The sequence below is a fragment of the Chrysemys picta genome, chromosome 6 (genome assembly GCF_011386835.1).
Source record: "Chrysemys picta bellii isolate R12L10 chromosome 6, ASM1138683v2, whole genome shotgun sequence".
NCBI classification, from domain to species: Eukaryota; Metazoa; Chordata; order Testudines; family Emydidae; genus Chrysemys; species Chrysemys picta.
In genome coordinates, this window is record NC_088796.1 from 110,884,232 (window position 1) to 110,902,674 (window position 18,443).

General features: G+C 49.1%; 1 long non-coding RNA gene across 1 annotated transcript; it reads left to right on the plus strand.

The window, feature by feature from the left end:
• Window positions 1–1,179: 1,179 nt before the first annotated feature.
• On the plus strand, window positions 1,180–17,186 carry LOC135972259 (uncharacterized). Its single transcript, XR_010588680.1, has 4 exons — window positions 1,180–1,348; window positions 8,431–8,613; window positions 11,486–11,802; window positions 14,784–17,186. It is a non-coding gene; the product is annotated as an uncharacterized LOC135972259 (long non-coding RNA).
• Window positions 17,187–18,443: the final 1,257 nt, after the last annotated feature.

Here is an 18,443-nt window from a genome sequence, read left to right on the forward strand (position 1 = left end):
ATAACCCACACTGAGAACGCTAACAAATGAACAAACTAGTAAATGAGAAGATTCACTCACGTCTCATTGGAGCAAAACGGCATGCTACAGAGAATGACTGAGCATGGACTAACTGAGAGTCGTTACCACTACATTGAGTACGATAACCTTGGTTCCGGCTGATTTGGTGTGCAAATACTTTTTCTTCCACCATCAGGAGGGTGCGGGGACAGGGACAAATTAGCTTGGATGGCCCCCCATGTACAGCCCAGCTCCTCCTCCCACTCTGCCCCTCATGCCACCCAACTGCCCCTGTCTGCCAGGGACAGGGTCCCTGCTGCCACCCTGTCTGCCACGGTGCTCGGGCTGCTGGCCCCGCGCTCCATGGGGCTCCGGCTACCCGCTCCACTGGCCACGGGGCTCCAGCTGCAGCCCCACATACCTGGGTCCTGGCTGCTGCCCCCCAAGCCCGGGGTCCCTAGTGACAGCTCTGTCCACCGTTACAGAATTTTTTCTGAGAACCCCCGAAACATTTTGCAAACCCCAGTTTGGGAACCACTGGTTTAGAGTCTGATTTTTAAACAAGGAAAAAGCTCTTAAAGGACAGAGCTCACAGGTGCTTTTTCTGTTTCGTTAGTGTGACGTTATCTGATTAATATATGATCATATAAATCATTTTTGCAACCACTGTTATATATTTGCAGCAAATATTGTACATAGGTTGTCTAGTGGGTGTCTATAAAAGGGTTATGTTTTGCTGGTTATGATTATGCTATCTGTATGCATGTGTCATTTTTGTATTTAAAGTGATAAGTATTGCCTCTATACCTGGATTTCAAATGTTTGCTCCTGGGGTAATGCCCACGAAGTAATCAACCAGATATGCCATCTAAGATATCTGCAAAGACGTTATAATTTGCTGGATATGAAAATCTTGTTTATATATTTGTATCACCTTTGTATTATGAGTTATAGATATGTATGTGTGTCTGTATTTCAAACCTGTGCTATGCTTCTGGGTGACACCCCAGACAGTTTGGCATGAGCACAGCTTTATGACTTAGCAAAGCATGCAGGGACATGCCTATGGAAAGAACTCCAAGACTTCCAAGCCATGTGCTGGGCAGCTTGTGTTTGAAACAAAGGAAGCACAGGCTGCATGCCAAGAGACTATAAAAGGCAGCTGCATCTTCTCCATTTGGTCTTCAATCCTGCTTCTTACCTCTGGAGGAGATTTGCTACAAACCGAAGCTCTGAACAATGGACTGAATGACCAATCCAAGCTGTGGCTGTATTCCAGAGACTTGATGTAAACCAGCAATTTATTCCATCACTGCTACAAGCCTGAGTCAAGAACTTTGCCATAACTGTATGTAATTGATTCCTTTAATCAATTTGAACTCTTACCTTTCTTTCTATAAATAAACCTTTAGATTTTAATAAGAATTGGCTGTAGTGTGTATTTGGGTAAGATCTGAACATTCGTTAACCTGGGAGGTAATGTGTCTGATCCTTAGGGATTAGTAGAACCTTTTCTTTTATATAATGAAATAAGATCTAAAGAAATTTTCATCATATTTGACGTGAGTACCTGCATGGAAGCCTGGATCACTTTAAGAGAACTGTGTTGTTTGGACTTATGAGTAACCAGTAAGGTAATAAAGAAGCTGTTTAATCGTGGCTTGGTAAACCTACATATTGGAATATCCACCAGCTTTATGGGGATTGTCTGCCCCATTCTTTGCAGTTCCCCCTAATTGAGTGACCCCCTAGGTAGTGTGATAAAGTTCCTCCTCTATCTTGGTGGGTCCTGCACTTATTGGCGGATTTGTTCACCTCAGATTTTCACCATGTGGGTCAGGGAACAGCCCAGAAACCTTCCCCTCTGGTAGAAGCCACAGTCCAGAACAATTCCTCCTGTATCTGATCAGGAGTTGGGAGGTTTGGGGGGAACCCGGGCCCGCCCTCTACTCCGGGTTCCAGCCCAGGGTCCTGTGGTCTGCAGCTGTCTAGAGTGCCTCCTGGAACAGCTGCGCTACAACTCCCTGGCCTACTTCCCCATGGCCTCCTCCCAACACCTTCTTTATCCTCACCACAGAACCTTTCTCCTGGTGTCTGATAATGCTTGTACTCTTCAATCCTCCAGCAATACACCTTCTCACTGTCAGCTCCTAGTGCCTCTTGCTCCCAGCTCCTTGCATGCATGCTACAAACTGAAGTGAGGTCCTTTTTAACTCAGGTGCCCTGATTAGCCAGTCTGTCCTAATTGATTCTAGCAGTTTCTTCTTAATTGGCTCCAGGTATCCTAATTAGCCTGTGTCACATTATTGATTTAAACTGGGACCATACAGAACATGGTTGCAACCAAAGTCCTGTAGTGGCACCAACTCTTGCATAAAGGGGGTCAAATGAGGTGTCTAAGACAAGGTTATGGTTTGCTGGTTATAATTATGCTGTCTATATGTGTGTATCAATTTTGTAGTTGGAGTTATGCATATTGGCTCTATACTGTCTGTATTTCAAACTTTTGCTATGCTTCTGGGAGACATCCCAGACAAGTTGGTGTTAGCTCTGCCTAGCCTGCTTGATGGCCCATTAAGGACCATCAACTATACAATTGACCCATTGAGAGAAGGCAAATACGCTTTGCAACTCAGCAAAGTATGCGGGGACTGGCGCATGTGACTCCAGACTCCATTTTGCTGTAATTTTCCACAGTAAGGACAAAGAGGTGTTCTTACACCTGGAAAAGACTATAAAAGGCTGATGCCTCATCCCCATCTTGTCTTCAATCCTGCTTCTTACGTCTGGAGGGACTTTGCTACAAACAGAAGCTCTACACAAAGGACTGAATGACTCATCCCAGCTGTGGATGTACTCCAGAGACTTGATTTGAACCTGCAGTTTATTCTATCACTGCTACAAGCCTGAACCAAGAACTTTGTCATTACTGTATGTAATTGATTCCATTTAACCAATTCTAGCTCTCAGCTATATCTTCTTCCTTTTATAAATAAACCTTTAGATTTTAGATTCTAAAGAATTGGCAATAGCGTAATCTGTGGGTAAGATCTAATTTGTATATTGACCTGGGTCTGGGGCTTGATCCTTTGGGATCAGGAGAACCTTTTTTCTTTTACTGAGGTATTGGTTTTCATAACCATTTGTCCCCATAACAAGTGATGGTGATACTGGGAAACTGGAGTGTCTAAGGGAATTGCTTGTGTGACTTGTGGTTAGCCAGTGGGGTGAGACCAAAGTCGTCTTTGTCTGGCTGGTTTGGTTTGCCTTAGAGGTGGAAAAACCCCAGCGTAGGGCTGTAACTGCCCTGTTTTAAGCGATTTGACCTGAATTGGCACTCTCAGTTGGGTCCCGCCAGAACCACATTGTTACAGCCTGCCTGCCTTAATTGGTTCCAGCAAGTTCCTGTTTGTTCTGGAACTGCCCCCGTTACCTTACCCAGGGAAAAGGGATCTACTTAATCTGGGACTAATATATCTGCCTTCTAATACTCTCCCGTAACCGGGCATGTACTTGGCATGGTTTACCACTGTCCCTGAAGTCTGTCCCTTCTGTGGCGTGAGGGAGACCATGGCGCACGCGTACCTTCAGTGCGCCAGGCTCCAGCCCCTCTTCCGGCTCCTCCAGAGCCTCTTATTGAGGTTATGGCTGCACTTTTCTCCGCACTTATTTCTTTATGCACACCCGATCCGAGGCCTCACGAAGTTGTGGGACCACCTCGTCAACCTCCTCCTAGCCATGGCCAAGGTTGCCATTCGTAACACCAGGGAGAGGAGGCTGGCGGGGGGGGGGGGCTGCGACTGTGGGGCCATTTTTTGTTCTTTCATCCATTCACATATCCGGGCAGAGTTCCTCTGGGCAGCGGCTTCCGGCTCTCTCGATGTTTTCGAGGAGCAGTGGGCGCTGTCCGGGGTTCTTTCCTCGGTGTCCCCTTCCGGTTCCTTAGTTTTCGCCCTTTGACCCCCATGCCTGTTCCTGTTGTTGCCTTTGTTGTCCCCTGAACTCAGTTGGGTTCTGGGTTTAGTAGCCCCTCCCTAGGCTGGAGGAGGGGCTTTCAGCAGTGGGAGAGCTAGCGCTCTCCCACATCCCGGTACTCAAAAGGAACACTCTTCTGTAGCTGTCTGGCCTGACCCTGTCACAGTAGCTAACATAACTCACCAGCTCTTAAGAAATAGAAGGTATTAGTAATAAGTACACTGTTTCCCTAACGGGAACACAGTATGAGTAATGGCAGGAAGGGAAGAAGTAGTGAGAGAGAGAGTGAAGAGGTCAACCAGAATCCATATGGAACTCCTGTTTTCTCCACACATCAGCAACACACAAGATCTCAGTATAGGATCTATTTTGTACAGCAAAATCCAAAAAGAGGGAGACATTTCTTGCTATTTATATCATCAAAATGAATATGCAGTTGTGGAGGGATGGGCCTGGAAGGCCTCCCCTGTACTGATCGGGAGAGCGGCCTGGACTTGCCTTACAGGCCGCAAGCTTGAGCCAGACTAGGCCTCACAGTTTCTGCTAGAAACTGTCAAGGGTTATGATGAGAGGAGGGGAGGCCCAGCAGCAATAATATTAGCATGTGCGTTTATGGTAAATGAAATATAATAACCACTTGTGTGTCTGGTGAAATATAATAACCGCTTGTATGAAGCAATAAGCAAGAGTGTAACTATTAAACTAACTAATCATATCTCTCTGTTGGACTGCCCTAGACCCCCCCCCTTTCTCCAAGTGCATGATTCCCTTTCCGTAAACTGCACCCTGATGCGAACATTTGCACAACAAGCACCCCAAATGAGGCAAAGTAGTGCCAGTATTGGAAACCACCAGGAACCCCTCTACCCAAATGAACCCTCTATTCCGAGAAATTGCCTGGGGGTTGCGGAGAAGGGCAGAAAGACCCTAACTCTCCTATTCTCATAAATTATGTGTAACGTGCAACATGTTTGCAGTTTTCGGCTTTAAAAAGGCAAATTGTACTCCAGATTGGGGGAGTGGTTTGTAACCTCTACCCCCAACGCGTTGGTATGTATTGCAATAAATGGGCCTCAGGCTTGAGTCTCTGATCAAAATAATGCGTGGGTGACTTTTTCCATGACACAGTAAATGGGGCATAGCATAAACTAAACTGCTATGAATTCCCCTTCTCCCACTGCAGTACATACAACTGCTTTCACGCTGCTGCTTGCTCTGCTGCCCTCCTGTTTGGAAGCCGTGAATTCTGTGAGTGAATCTGACTGCCACTTTGCTCTGCCTGCTGTGGCTGGGTCCAGCTACTGCTTTTGCTCTACCTGCTGCTCAAATGACCAGAACTGCTTCTGAGGCCTCATCTCTGCTTGCCACTGGCAAGACAACTGGGGCCTTTAGTGAGCTCTGCTCACATAAAACAATTGCAGCTGTTAGTAGTACCGCATTGTGACATTCCCCTCTGGTGTTATCTGGACCAGTGATGTGCTAGGTCACTCCAATCCTTGACTCTTACCCTGATCTGCTGTGAGAACCCCCACTCCTGGGCTGTTCATGCACAGCCTCTGGCATGTAAGCTACTCCCAGCTACTTTCAACCGAATGACACTAGCCAATATCTCCGGTCCCAGACACAACCCTAAGAACCTCCATCTTGCAGTGTCCAGTTATGGCCGCTGGACACTGGAAGCTTATATGAGTTCGTCAATTTAACAAAGAAATTGATATGTACCAGGCTTGTTATCCAAAGGGGAGTCTCTGTCACGCTTCAAACTAAACGCACTGCTTCAGGTAGAACAAACAAACAGATTTATTAACTATAAAGATAGATTTTAAATGATTATAAGTTAAAACATAACAAATCAGATTTGGTCAAATGAAATAAAAGCAAAACGCATTCTAAGCTGATCTTAACACTTTCAATGCCCTTACAAACTTAGCTGCTTCTCAGCACAGTCTGACTGGTTGCTCTTCAGCCAGGCTCTCCCCTTTGATCAGCGCTTCAGTTGGGTGGTGGGGTGTCTGTAGGTGGAGGTGGAAGAGAGAGGAAGAGCATGGCAAACGTCTCTCCCTTTTATCATGTCCTTTCTTCCCTCTTGTCTTTGTCCCCCTGCTTCATCACAGTTCTAAACTGGCCAAAGGAAGGAGGGTGACTCACTCGAGAGTCTAACAGATTCTTTTCTTGCTGCCTAGGCCAGTGTCCTTTGTTCCTGTGAGGCTGGGCTGGGTTTGTCCCATACCTGCCCTGATGAGGTGTGAACTGCCTCTGTGTTCTTGGAGAGATTTTCCTGGGCTTGCTTTAAGCCATGAGGATATATTTTCAGCTTCATAACTGTATACATGAAAATATAACCTATAACTGTAACAATTACTATAACATCACTATAACAACCATGCTCAGTGCATCGTGAGCCTTCCAAAGACATGACAAACTTTGCATTGGATCCCACACAATCATTTTACAAGGATGAACATTGGGGTGCTGGGTGTTCCCCCCGAGGTACAGAGCGTCACATGCATATAAAGTCTTTAAATTCCTGACCCTTAGCTTCCACTGTAATGAGAGGCCTGGACTTGACGTGATGCACATCCATCTTGTGTATGGACTTAGTAGAAATCGCAGCCACCTTGTATGCTCAGCCACCATAAGTTGGAATCAAAAACTAGAGTCAAGGGAATTCTGTGTTGCCTGGCGGTGGGTGAACCATGGGCTCGGGGAGCCTAGCCTCTGGCCTGGCCCACCCTTTCCACCTGAGGCCCCGCCCCTCCCGCTCCTTTCTCCTGACAAAGTCCAGAGACCCCCACGGCTTCCAGCCCCTTCCCCCCCCCCCCAAGCCCATGGCCAACCAAGCACCTCCAGTCCCGGAGTGCTTGGTGGGCGGTGCAGTCTCAGAACACTGCGCAGGCGTAGGGTTGCCAACTTTCTATTTGCAGAAAACCGAACACCCTTGCCCTGCCCCCTGCCATGCCCCTTCTCTGAGGCCGCACCCCCCAGCTCCCTCAGTTGCTCGCTCTCCCCCACCCTTGCTCACTTGCTCATTTTCACTGGCTGGGGGGAAGGTGCGAGACTGTGGGCTCTGGGGTGGGGCTGGAGATGAGGGGTGCAGGAGAGAGCTCCAGGCTGGGGCAGGAGGTTGGGGTGCGGTAGGGGGTGAGAGCTCCAGCTGGGGGTGAGGGCTCTGGGGTGGGGCTGGAGATGAGGGGTGTGGGATTCAGGAGAGGGCTCTGGGCTGGGGTAGGAGGTTGGGATGTGATGTTATAGTAATTGTTACAGTAATGTTATAGGATATATTTTCATGTATACAGTTGTGAGGGCGCCGTCTGGGGATATGGGCTCTGGAGTGGGGTCGGGGTTTGGGGTGCAGAAGGGGGCTCAGGGCTGGGGCAGGAGGGGATTCGGGTTGTGGACTCCGGGCAGTGCTTATCTCAGGCAGCTCACAGGAAGCTGCCGACATCTCTCTCCAGCTCCTAGATGGAAGCGTGACCACGTGGCTCTGAACACTGCCCGTGCCTGCAGGCGCTGCTCCCTCAGCTCCTATTGGCTGTGGTTCCTGGGGGCGAGGGCAGTGCACAAAGCCCCTGGGGCCGTCCCTCTGCCTAGGAGCCAGAGGGAGATGTCGGCAGCTTCTCAGGAGTTGCACAGAGCTGGGTAGGGAGCCTGCCTGCGCCGCCAACCAGACTTTTAATGGCCTGGTCAGCAGTGCTTACTGGAGCCGCCAGGGTCCCTTTTTGACTGGGTGTTCCAGTCGAAAACCAGACACCTGGCAACCCTAGGCAGGAGGGTGGGTGGCGCAGATTGGGTGGCGCACACTCTCCCCTGCCCCCGGAGCACCGGGCAGGCTGGTGGGCGGCCCCACCCCCAGCCCCAGAGTGCCGGGCTGCGTGGCCCCAGCACCCCTAGCCCTGGAGCACTGGGCGGTGTAGCCCAAACTCCAGGGCTCCCCCAAGCACTGGGCAGCCCCAGCTTTGAGCACTTCAAGTCCCAGTTTCCCTACCCCGCGTCCCAGCAGGCTCTCTGGAAGAGGAGCAGCCTCCCTGGGCTGGGGCCAAGGGCAAGCAGGAGGGAGCCTCAGGGCAGGGCCACGAGGGGCTGTTTGGGGAGGCATAGCCTTCCCCAGCCTATTATACTTGCCGCCATGTGGCCTTTGCTTAGATAGATAGAGACGTATCAGTTGCAGCATTACTAACAGGGATAGATTCAGTAAAATCACAGGCGATGGGAATGGAGGGGAGTATGGACAGCTACCTTGAGTTTCTGTAAGTTTCTTACTGGATGTCTGTGTTAATTTCTTGTAAAAAGTTGCTTTTGTTGATAAGTAGAAATTATGAGGTTTTGCTATTGCTAGGAATATTGTTTTAGCCCAATAGGTGTTATGACTGGTTAGCATTATTGTATAGTTACGCTTCGATTAAAATAATTGGTTAAGGTATAAATAAGGACTCTCATTTTCACTATATAATGAAGGTCAGATGAGAGGCCTGTTGGAACCTAACTCTGGGACACAGCTCAAGACCAAAGCTGCCAGAACTCTTAACCCCTGCACAATCATACTGTGCAGAAGCTGGAGCCCCGTACGAGATAGGACACTGACTGGCCATCAGAAGATGTCTGGCTGCTTTATTGGGAGTGGTGAGCATTAGATGCTTGGTATGTGTATTCTGCTGATTAATTAATACATACATGTACATGTTTAAGGCTCATTCACTGGGAAAAGGTCCTGCTAACCTGTAGAGAGCCATTGGAATCCCGGGCCCAGGGAGGGTAGAGGATGGGAACCCTAAATTAAGGTAACATCACAACCACTCTTTTGGCTATCTTTTTTACCGGCTTGTATTCCTCATAATTTCCCACCATCCTTGCTTTCTGCCATTGCTTAAACATGTAGTTATTCTTTATTGCCTCTGTGACAAAGTTCCTCCTCTACCTTGGTGGGTCCTGCGCTTATTGGCGGATTTGTTCGCTTCAGAGATTTACCATGTGGATCAGGAAACAGGCCAGAGACCTTCCCCTCTGATAGAAGCCACAGTCCAGGACAATTCCTCCTGTGTCTGATCAGGAGTTGAGAGGTTTGGGGGGAACCCGGGCCCACCCTCTACTCCGGGTTCTAGCCCAGAGCCCTGTGGACTGCAGCTGTCTAGAGTGCCTCCTGGTATGGCTGCGCAACAGCTACAACTCCCTGGGCTACTTCCCCATGGCCTCCTCCCAACACCTTCTTTATCCTCACCACAGGACCTTTCTCCTAGGGTCTGATAATGCTTGTACTCTTCAATCTTCCAGCAATACGCCTTCTCACTCTCAGCTCCTAGTACCTCTTGTTCCCTGCTCCTCGCATGCATGCTACAAACTGAAGTGAGGTCCTTTTTAACTCAGGTGCCCTGATTAGCCAGTCTGTCCTAATTGATTCTAGCAGTTTCTTCTTAATTGGCTCCAGGTGTCCTAATTAGCCTGCCTGCCTTAACTGGTTCCTGCTTGTTCTGAAACTGTCCCTGTTACCTTACCCAGGGAACAAGGGACCTGTTTGTTCTGAGGGCTGAGATACCTGTTTTCCACTCTTTTGAGGCCATTCTGCTGGCTGGTTGCCACCCTGCTGCTGTGGGGAGGACTCTACTGGTGTGCCCCTCAGAGGGGAGTGTGAGGCTCCACTTTTTCCATCGTTTTTGGGGCCTCCCCTGGCTGGGTTGCTGCTGCCCTTGCTGCTGCTGGGGAGCTGTTACTGCTGCTGGAGGTGAGGAGGGAGTAGAGAAGGCCTTGTTTTGTGGAGGGGGTTTGTTACATCCTTGTTTCTGTGGTGGTAGGTGTGTTGGGGTTACCAGGCCTGCCTGAGCCAGAGTTCTTCCATGTTTACACTCTGTCCTTCCATGTTTAACTCTAATCGGCCTCAAAAGCCAAGGACAGGAATTGGAATGTGTAAACAGCCAGTTAGCAATTACGACCTTGCTCATACCAGGTACTGTGACGGGTTGGATCACAGAAACCCCCTTGGGAGCTGCCACCCGATGTGCAAAGACTACCCCTGCTTCTGTTTTCCCTGCCAGCTCAGGACTCCAGCACCCTGTCTTGCTGAGCCAGACACTCCTGTTTGGCTCCAGACACAGATCCAGGGTCTGAATCACTTGTCCCAAAGCTGCAAGTTTACCTGAAAACAGCTCGCAGTAGAGTGCTTGTCTTTAACACTCAGATGCCCATCTCCCAGTGGGGTCTAAACCCAGATAAATCCGTTTTATCCTGTATAAAGCTTATGCAGGGCAAACTCATAAATTGTTCGCCCTCTATAACACTGATAGAGAGATATGCACAGTTGTTTGCTCCCCCAGGTATTAATACATACTCTGAGTAAATTACTAAATAAAAAGTGATTTTATTAAATACAGACAGTAGGATTTAAGTGGTTCAAAGTAGTAACAGACAGAACAAAGTAAGTCACCAAGCAAAATAAAATAAAATGCGCAAATCTATGCCTAATCAAACTAAATACAGATAATCTCGCCCTCAGAGATGTTTCAGTAAGTTTTTCTCAGACTGGACACCTTCCAGGCCTGGGCACAATTCTTTCCCCTGGTACAGCTCTTGTTGCAGCTCAGGTGGTAGCTAGGGGATTCTTCATGATGGCTTCTCCCCCTCTCTGTTCTCTTCCCCCCTTTATATATCTTTTGCATAAGGCGGGAACTCTTTGTCTCTCTGGGTTTCCACCCCCCCTCACTGGAAAAGCACCAGGTTAAAGATGGATTCCAGTTCAGGTGACATGATCACATGTCACTGCAAGACTTCATTACTCACTTGCCAGCACACACATATACAGGAAGACTCACAGGTAAATACAGCCATCTGCAGACAATGGGAGTCATCAAGATTCCAAACCATCATTAATGGTCCACACTTTACACAATTACAATAGGCCCTCAGAGTTACATTTTATATTTCTAGTTTTAGATACAAGAGTGGTACATTTATACAAATCAGATGATCACACTCAGTAGATTATAAGCTTTGTAATGATACCTTACAAGAGACCTTTTGCATGAGGCATATCCCAGTTACTTACATTCACTTATTACCATATTTTCTCTAAAACTATCTGTTACATTATATTGACTTATTATCAAGTTTTTATAAAACCATATAGACTGCACGACGTCACAGGTACCAAACAATAATGATGAGGTTTGCATGTTTCTAGCTGGGGAAGTGGTAATAAACTAAGGGTAAACAGAACCAAATAACTGTTTAGAGGAGTGTTACTAACAAGCTAGATTTATAGCCCTAGAATGATTTAATTGCTTAAATGTATAAACATGCCTTTGGTAGAGAGGGGAGGGGGAGTAGAGGGGGGGTAGTAGAGAGGGGGAGAGAGGGGGGGTAGTAGAGAGGGGGAGGGGGGGGCTTAGTTGTAAAATGTATAAAGAAGAGAGAAACTGTTTTTGCTGGTGTGCTTGATTTGAGACTTGCCTGTCTCCTTGCACCACTTTGAGATCTCAAATAAACTTTGTTTCTCCACCCCGGTATGTTTATTGACGAGAAGCACACTGGGCAACGAACCCCACTGTTGCTGTCCTCGGGCCCCTGTGCTGGCAACAGTCTTGGCATCCCTGGGTGGGCTCGAGGCTGAAATTTAGCCTTGCCCAGATCCCTCCTGGCGGCCGACGGATTACGACGACGCCCGACGCCTAGAGCGCTCACCGGTGACTTCATCGGGGGCCTCGGCGGAGACGTGATTTGATCGACCCCGGAGGGCACAACGGTGCAACGCGCTCGAGTAGTGGAGAAGCAGCTGCGGGCGACGGTGGGGAACCGGTCCCGTGGATAGGGCGACGGTGCAGAACCGGACCCTTGGATAAGGTAGGAACAGTCTAGTGGGGACTTTACCTGTTTTGACCTGGGGACGCCCAGTGTCTCCCTAGAGTATGGGGCAGGGACAGAGTACTGCAGGCAGGGCAAGGTGTACGCCCTTAGAATGCATTCTGGTGAACTGGAAAGTGTTTGGATCGGATCCGTTGATTAAAAGTAAATTAAAAAGATTCTGTACAGTAGACTGGCCTCAATATCAGCTAGAGGACCAGGAAAGGTGGCCACCAGAGGGATCACTTAATTATAATACGATCCTTCAATTGCTTTTATTTTGTCAGCGTACGGGTAAATGGAATGAACATATGTATGTACAGTTGTTTATGTTGTTAAGAGATAGATCAGATCTTTTGCAAAAGTGTAATTTGACTCCGACAGGTTCGGTAGTAACTATTGTTAGTCCTCAGAACCCCCCCTGGTTGTAATGGCAGAGTCGGTGTCCCCTTTGGCTCCAATACCCCCACCATATAAAGATAGGGTGCTCAGGTCCCAGAGATTGCCCCCTCGGTGGGATTCTATCCATTGATCACTGAGACTCGGATAGCCCATCCTGGAGCAGAAAATCGCCCAGCCACTACAATGCCGGTTTATACGCATGTGCCTTTTAACCCAGTGGACCTAGCAGCTTTTAAGGCACGGGCAGGGGAATTCTCTACGAATCCAAGCAAGTTTATCTCGGTCTTTGAAGGGTGTCTGGCTAGCCATAAGCCTGACTGGGATGACTGTAATGTCCTTATGCGGACCCTGCTGTCTGAGGTGGAGCGTAATCAGGTTGTGTCTAAGGCACGAGAGGAGGCACAGCTTAGACATGAGGCAAACGCAGCAAATGTTCCTGTTGCTGCAGTTCAGGTCCCTACAGCAGACCCCTGGTGGAATCCCAACGTGCCGGCGGATCTAACCTGTCTCACTGTATACAAGGAGCTCCTATTACATGGTCTCCGACACTCAGCTGTCCGACATAACAATTGGGCTAAGCCGTATGAGCTAGTACAGGAGCCAAAAGAGAGTCCGGTTGCTTTTCTGCAGCGTATTCGGGATACCATCAGGCAAACTACTAATGCAAACCCCGATGATCAGGCTACTGAGGCAATTATAAAGGGTATCTTTACCAGCCGTGCCACCCCTGATATTAAAAGGAAACTGCAGAAAAAGGAGGATTTGATGGGCATGACAATGGCACAGATTTTGGAAACTGCAAACAGGGCTTACAGCCTTAGGGAGGGAGAAAAGGAAAAGAGGCAAGTGAAAATGATGGTTGCAGCAGTACAGGCTGGTGGCAGGGGAAGATTTCAGGAAGGTGGAAGGGGCCGGGGAATGAGAGGACGTGGGCGTGGGCGCCCTGGCTCACAGGAAAGGCGTCTGGTTCGCAACCAGTGTGCCATATGCCAAAAGGAGGGACATTGGAAAAATGAGTGCCCCGAAAGGGAAGGTACCCCTATGATGGCAGCGGAGGATCAAGAATAGGGGTGTCAGGGGAGACGGACTATCCTGCCCCCAGAACCCTGAGTATAAATGCGGGTGGGAGATTCAGACACAGACTTTTTAATAGACTCTGGAGCTGCACGAACTGCTGTAAACCAACCCCTTCAGCTGCCTGTGGCAGATTCCCTCACAGTGGTGGGTGCCACAGGGAAAGGAACTAAGTGCCCAGTATATGCCCCAGCGGAATGTGCTTTGGGAAACAGAACTCTATCTCACAAACTGGTTTACCTCCCCGATTGTCCAACGCCACTATTAGGACGGGATCTGCTTTGTCGCTTAGGTGCCACCCTGCATTTCACTCAAGATGAAATAAGCCTCACCTTACCTCCAGAGAATGCCTGGCTAATGACTCTTGCAATTTAACCCTCAGCCATGCAAGCCCCAGAGTGGAGTCAGTGGGAGAAGCGGGTTTTTCCTCTGGTATGGGCATCAGGGATCCCAGGAAGGGCAGCCCATCATACTCCTATTACTGTTCAGCTCTTGCCAGGAAAAGGTCCAGTGCGAATCAAGCAGTATCCGATCAAAAGGGAAGCCAGAGAGGGATTGCAGGAAACTATAGACCAGTTCCTAAAGTGCGGGGTACTTCGAGAATGCCAGTCAGCTTGGAACACTCCTGTCTTGCCTGTACAAAAGCCCAATGGCACATACCGGCTGGTCCAGGACCTGAGGGCAGTTAATGAGCAGGTTAAGACTCTACACCCCCTTGTTCCAAATCCGTATACATTGTTGGCCTCTATAGGGGGGCAGTACACCCATTTTTCAGTCCTGGATTTAAAGGATGCTTTCTTCACGATTCCGGTTGACCTCCAGTCTCAGGAGATTTTCTCCTTCGAGTGGGAGGACAAAAGGAGGGTTAGAAAGCAGCTTTGCTGGACAGTGCTGGCTCAGGGATTTAAAAATTCCCCCACCCTTTTCAGCCAGGCCCTGGCTAGAGACTTGGAGGAGTGGGACAACGAGGACAAAGTCCTCCTCCTGCAATATGTGGATGACTTGTTAATTGCTGCTGTGGGTCTAACCTCTTGCCTTAAAGCCACTGTGAGCCTCCTGAACTTTGTTGGACTTCGAGGATATCGAGTAGCACAGAATAAGGCTCAGATTGCTCCCCCAGTGGATGGAATCTGACAACGGAACACACTTCACATCCCAAGTCATTCAGAAGATATCGGATGCCCTACAGATCCCCTGGAAGCTTCACACGCCATGGCGACCGCAGGCCAGTGGGGTAGTGGAGCGTACAAATCAGACACTTAAGCGGCACCTGTCAAAGGTTTGCCAAGAGGCTTCCCTTAAGTGGCCTGATGCTTTGCCCCCTGTTTTTGCTCCGCATTCGCGCTCTCCCTAAGGGCAGGTTAGGGCTCAGTCCCTTCGAGATTGTTTGGAAGGGCATGGCCTATGAATGATACACCGGTTCTGGCAGGGGAGTGGGAAATGGGGTGTGGCTTCTTATCTCAGTACATGTGCTCTCTGTCTGCTGTTCTCTGTTCTCTCCACAGGTATACCAAAGATTTGCAACCTCTCCCGCTGGATGCCCCGATCCACTCCTTGCAGCCAGGCGATTCCGTACTCGTCCGGACCTGGAAGGACGAGCCTCTCCAAGAGAAGTGGAAGGGACCCCACACCGTCCTGCTGGTCTCCCATACAGCAGCAAAGGTTGAGGGACACAAGAACTGGATTCATCACTCTGGTCTGAAAGCAGTGCCTGCTCCTGAACAGTGGACCATCCAGCCTGCAGAGAAGACTGCCAGCCACGATTTGGGACTTAAGCTGTTATTCAGACGAAAATAGTGTCTGCTGGGAATGCCCTGTGATCTCTTTGGACAGTCACAGCGCACTCCCTGCGAGACCTCTGAGCGTTGGTTGTGTTTGTTTTCACAGGACCGGCCTAACCTGGTGGCCTGGTCCCTTTTGTTTTTAATCTGCTTACTATTGGTAATTGTTATTTTGTGGGTATTTGGGGAATTGTGATTGTTAGGCCCTAGGGTCACCTGTCCTATATGAGTTCAGATCCAGGGTCTGCCACAGTGGTGCTCTTTGCCATAGGGACACTCCTCTTGTTAACTCCCGTTTCCCCCCAGGCACATGCGGGATGGAAAGGAATCCCTACTAACTTAGAGACAAACACATATGAGTCCCTGAAGGTTTGCTTTGCCCAAGAGTTTAACCTCTCCAACTGCTGGGTATGCTCCCAAATCCCACACCATGCTGCAGGGTTACCCTGGAGGGTAGTTCCCCAGAATTGGTCAGATATCTGTTGGGGATGGTTCAGTAGGGGGAAAAATGCCTCGGGTATCCCCTTGTCGCAGAATTGTACCATTGAGTCCCAGTATGCATTAAGGGACGACCCATGGAAGCCGCAGGCCAACTCAACATATATCCCTTCCCCTATTAGGTTGCGGCCAGTGGCCCCTGGGTTGGTGTGCTATCGACAGTTTAAGTCCAGCAATCACACCTGGTTTGCTGGGAATAGCACCTGTCAGTATTATTTATCCTCTGACAGTGATGCTTCCATCCCTGTCTATGTTAACGTCAAATCCGACTCCACCGCCCGGTTCGGATCGTTTAATGACAGACAAGTAAATAGGTGGAGTAGAGGTTATAATGGCTTGGTAGGGAATGGCCACTCCTTTTATATTTGCAGTACCTCTGCCTATAAGTGGCTACCGCATCGGTGGTATGGAAGCTGCTATCTAGGATATCTTGCCTCTCCCCTTCGTGTCCTCCCTAAACTGCCCCCTGGCCGCGCCAGGCAACGTAGATCTTTGTATGCCACCCCCGAGCCCATTACAGAAGGAGACAGATTGGGTATGATCTTTCTCCCATCCTATGGGGTAGGACGACTGGCTCAATTTTATCGTAGGCTCTCTGTGTTTCTCACCAAGTATGCCAATGAGACCTTGGCCATAGAGAAAAGCCTTAACTCAGAGCTTTACCAGCTCCGGTTGCTGTCCCTGCAAAATAGACAGGCCTTAGATTATGTTTTAGCCTCCCAGGGCGGGGTGTGTGTCCTTATTGGGAGTGAATGTTGTACTTATGTCCCAGAAAACTCACAGGACATTAACAAGCACGTCCTGTCAGCTGAACAGGCTTTTGAGCAGTGGAAGGCTCAGGAAAGGGAACCCACAGTTTTTGATTCCCTTTGGAGTTGGTTGCCCAACCTGGGAGGACTGGGAAATAGCCTTGTGCGTCTCCTCCTCACAGGTGTGGTACTGTGCCTGGTCACCCTCCTCCTGATTGCTTGTTTTAAATTGCTCCTCCGTAAGCTGTGTGCCCCCCGTTCCCCAGAAATCCTAGCATACTCTCTCATTGAGAACCCCAGCTCCATGGTACTCAATCGTATCTTGTCTACAGAATATGAGAAAACTCAGCCAAAAGCTTGTTGAGTATTCTCAAAGGAGGGAACTGTTGGGGTTACTAGGCCTGCCTGAGCCAGAGTTCTTCCATGTTTAAACTCTGTCCTTCCATGTTTAACTCTAATCGGCCTCTAAAGCCAAGGACAGGAATTGGAATGTGTAAACAGCCAGTTAGCAATTACGACCTTGCTCATACTAGGTACCAAACGATAATGATGAGGTTTGCATGTTTCTAGCTGGGGAAGTGGTAATAAACTAAGGGTAAACAGAACCAAATAACTGTTTAGAGGAGTGTTACTAACAAGCTAGATTTATAGCCCTAGAATGATTTAATTGCTTAAATGTATAAACATGCCTTCGGTAGAGAGGGGAGGGGGAGTAGAGGGGGGGTAGTAGAGAGGGGGGGTAGTAGAGAGGGGGAGGGGGGGCTTAGTTGTAAAATGTATAAAGAAGAGAGAAACTGTTTTTGCTGGTGTGCTTGATTTGAGACTTGCCTGTCTCCTTGCACCACTTTGAGATCTCAAATAAACTTTGATTGTTTCTCCACCCCGGTATGTTTATTGACGCGAAGCACACCGGGCAACGAACCCCACTGTTGCTGTCCTCGGGCCCCTGTGCCGGCAACAGGTGCCTTTGCTGTGGGGAGCTGGGGGACTGGCCTGGAGCCCTCCCCCTAGTCCACCCGCTCCCCTATTGCCACCACCACTGCCCCCTCCACCTTTCCACCTGCCTTTTGGCTCTGTTCTCTGCTCCCTGGCCCAGCAGTTTGCTCTGCCCATCTAACCATCCAGGTGTTAGGTCCAAAAATATGGAGTATAGAACATTGTTTGGCCAGCTTAGCCAAAGTTAGGCTAACAGTAGTTGCTGGGCCATTCCTGTCTCTCTGTGAAACCTGAGGGCATGCTTGCTTGAGCTGCAGAGAATGAGATAAGAGGTGGGGGCCGCATTCTTGTACCAGAAGTGCTAGGAACAATTTATTTGGACATATGGAAACTTGCAGTCTCCACTCCCTGTTTCTGTTCTTCATCTGTTTTTAACTCCCTCCTTTCTCCTAGTTTCTGGTGCATGACAACGAAGCTCATAAGAAGTTGCTGAGGCATCACGAATTGTTTGTAGTGTCAAAGAAGATAGATATGCATGAATATTAGAAGCTTTCTAACTAATAAAGGGGGGTTGGGTTGTTTTAACTATGACGCGACAGAACTGTCTATATAACATTACTAGTTATTGTAATCGGGGCTGGTTCTCTCTGGAGACGGGCCGCTCTCTATTGTTGTGTGCACTCCTCAATAAAGAGCTTGTGTTTGGACCTTGCTGGTGTTGCCTGTCTCTTTGCGGTCAGACAACGAACTGTGCCATCTGGTTTCGAGTCCCCGACACAGGGAAAGTAGCAGCAGCAAACAGGCATTTGTATTTCAGATGCCTGTGGGTGCTCGTTTCCTTCCCTTGGCTTTGTCCTCCCTCCCCTGCTGCATTTGGCCAGTGGGACCCCATTTCCTCTGCCTCGTCCACTGCCCTGTTCTTGCAGCTGCTTGTCTCCTTTCCCTCTGTTGCCTGCTCCGCCTGTCCCCTTTCTACTGCCCTGTTTGCTCTGGTTTGCCCTGTTTTGTTTTTTGGTCCTTGATTACTTTGTTTGCCCCGCCCTTGTCCCATCGTGCAGGCGTGGTTGCCAGCCCCATTTCCCCCTCTTTTAGTTTGGTTGTTTTTTGAACCCACCCTGTTCTCTTTTCCATGCCTGAGGCACACCTGCTTTAGCCCTCCCTAGCATTCCGCCCCCAAGCTTCTTGCCCTCCCTCCAGGTCA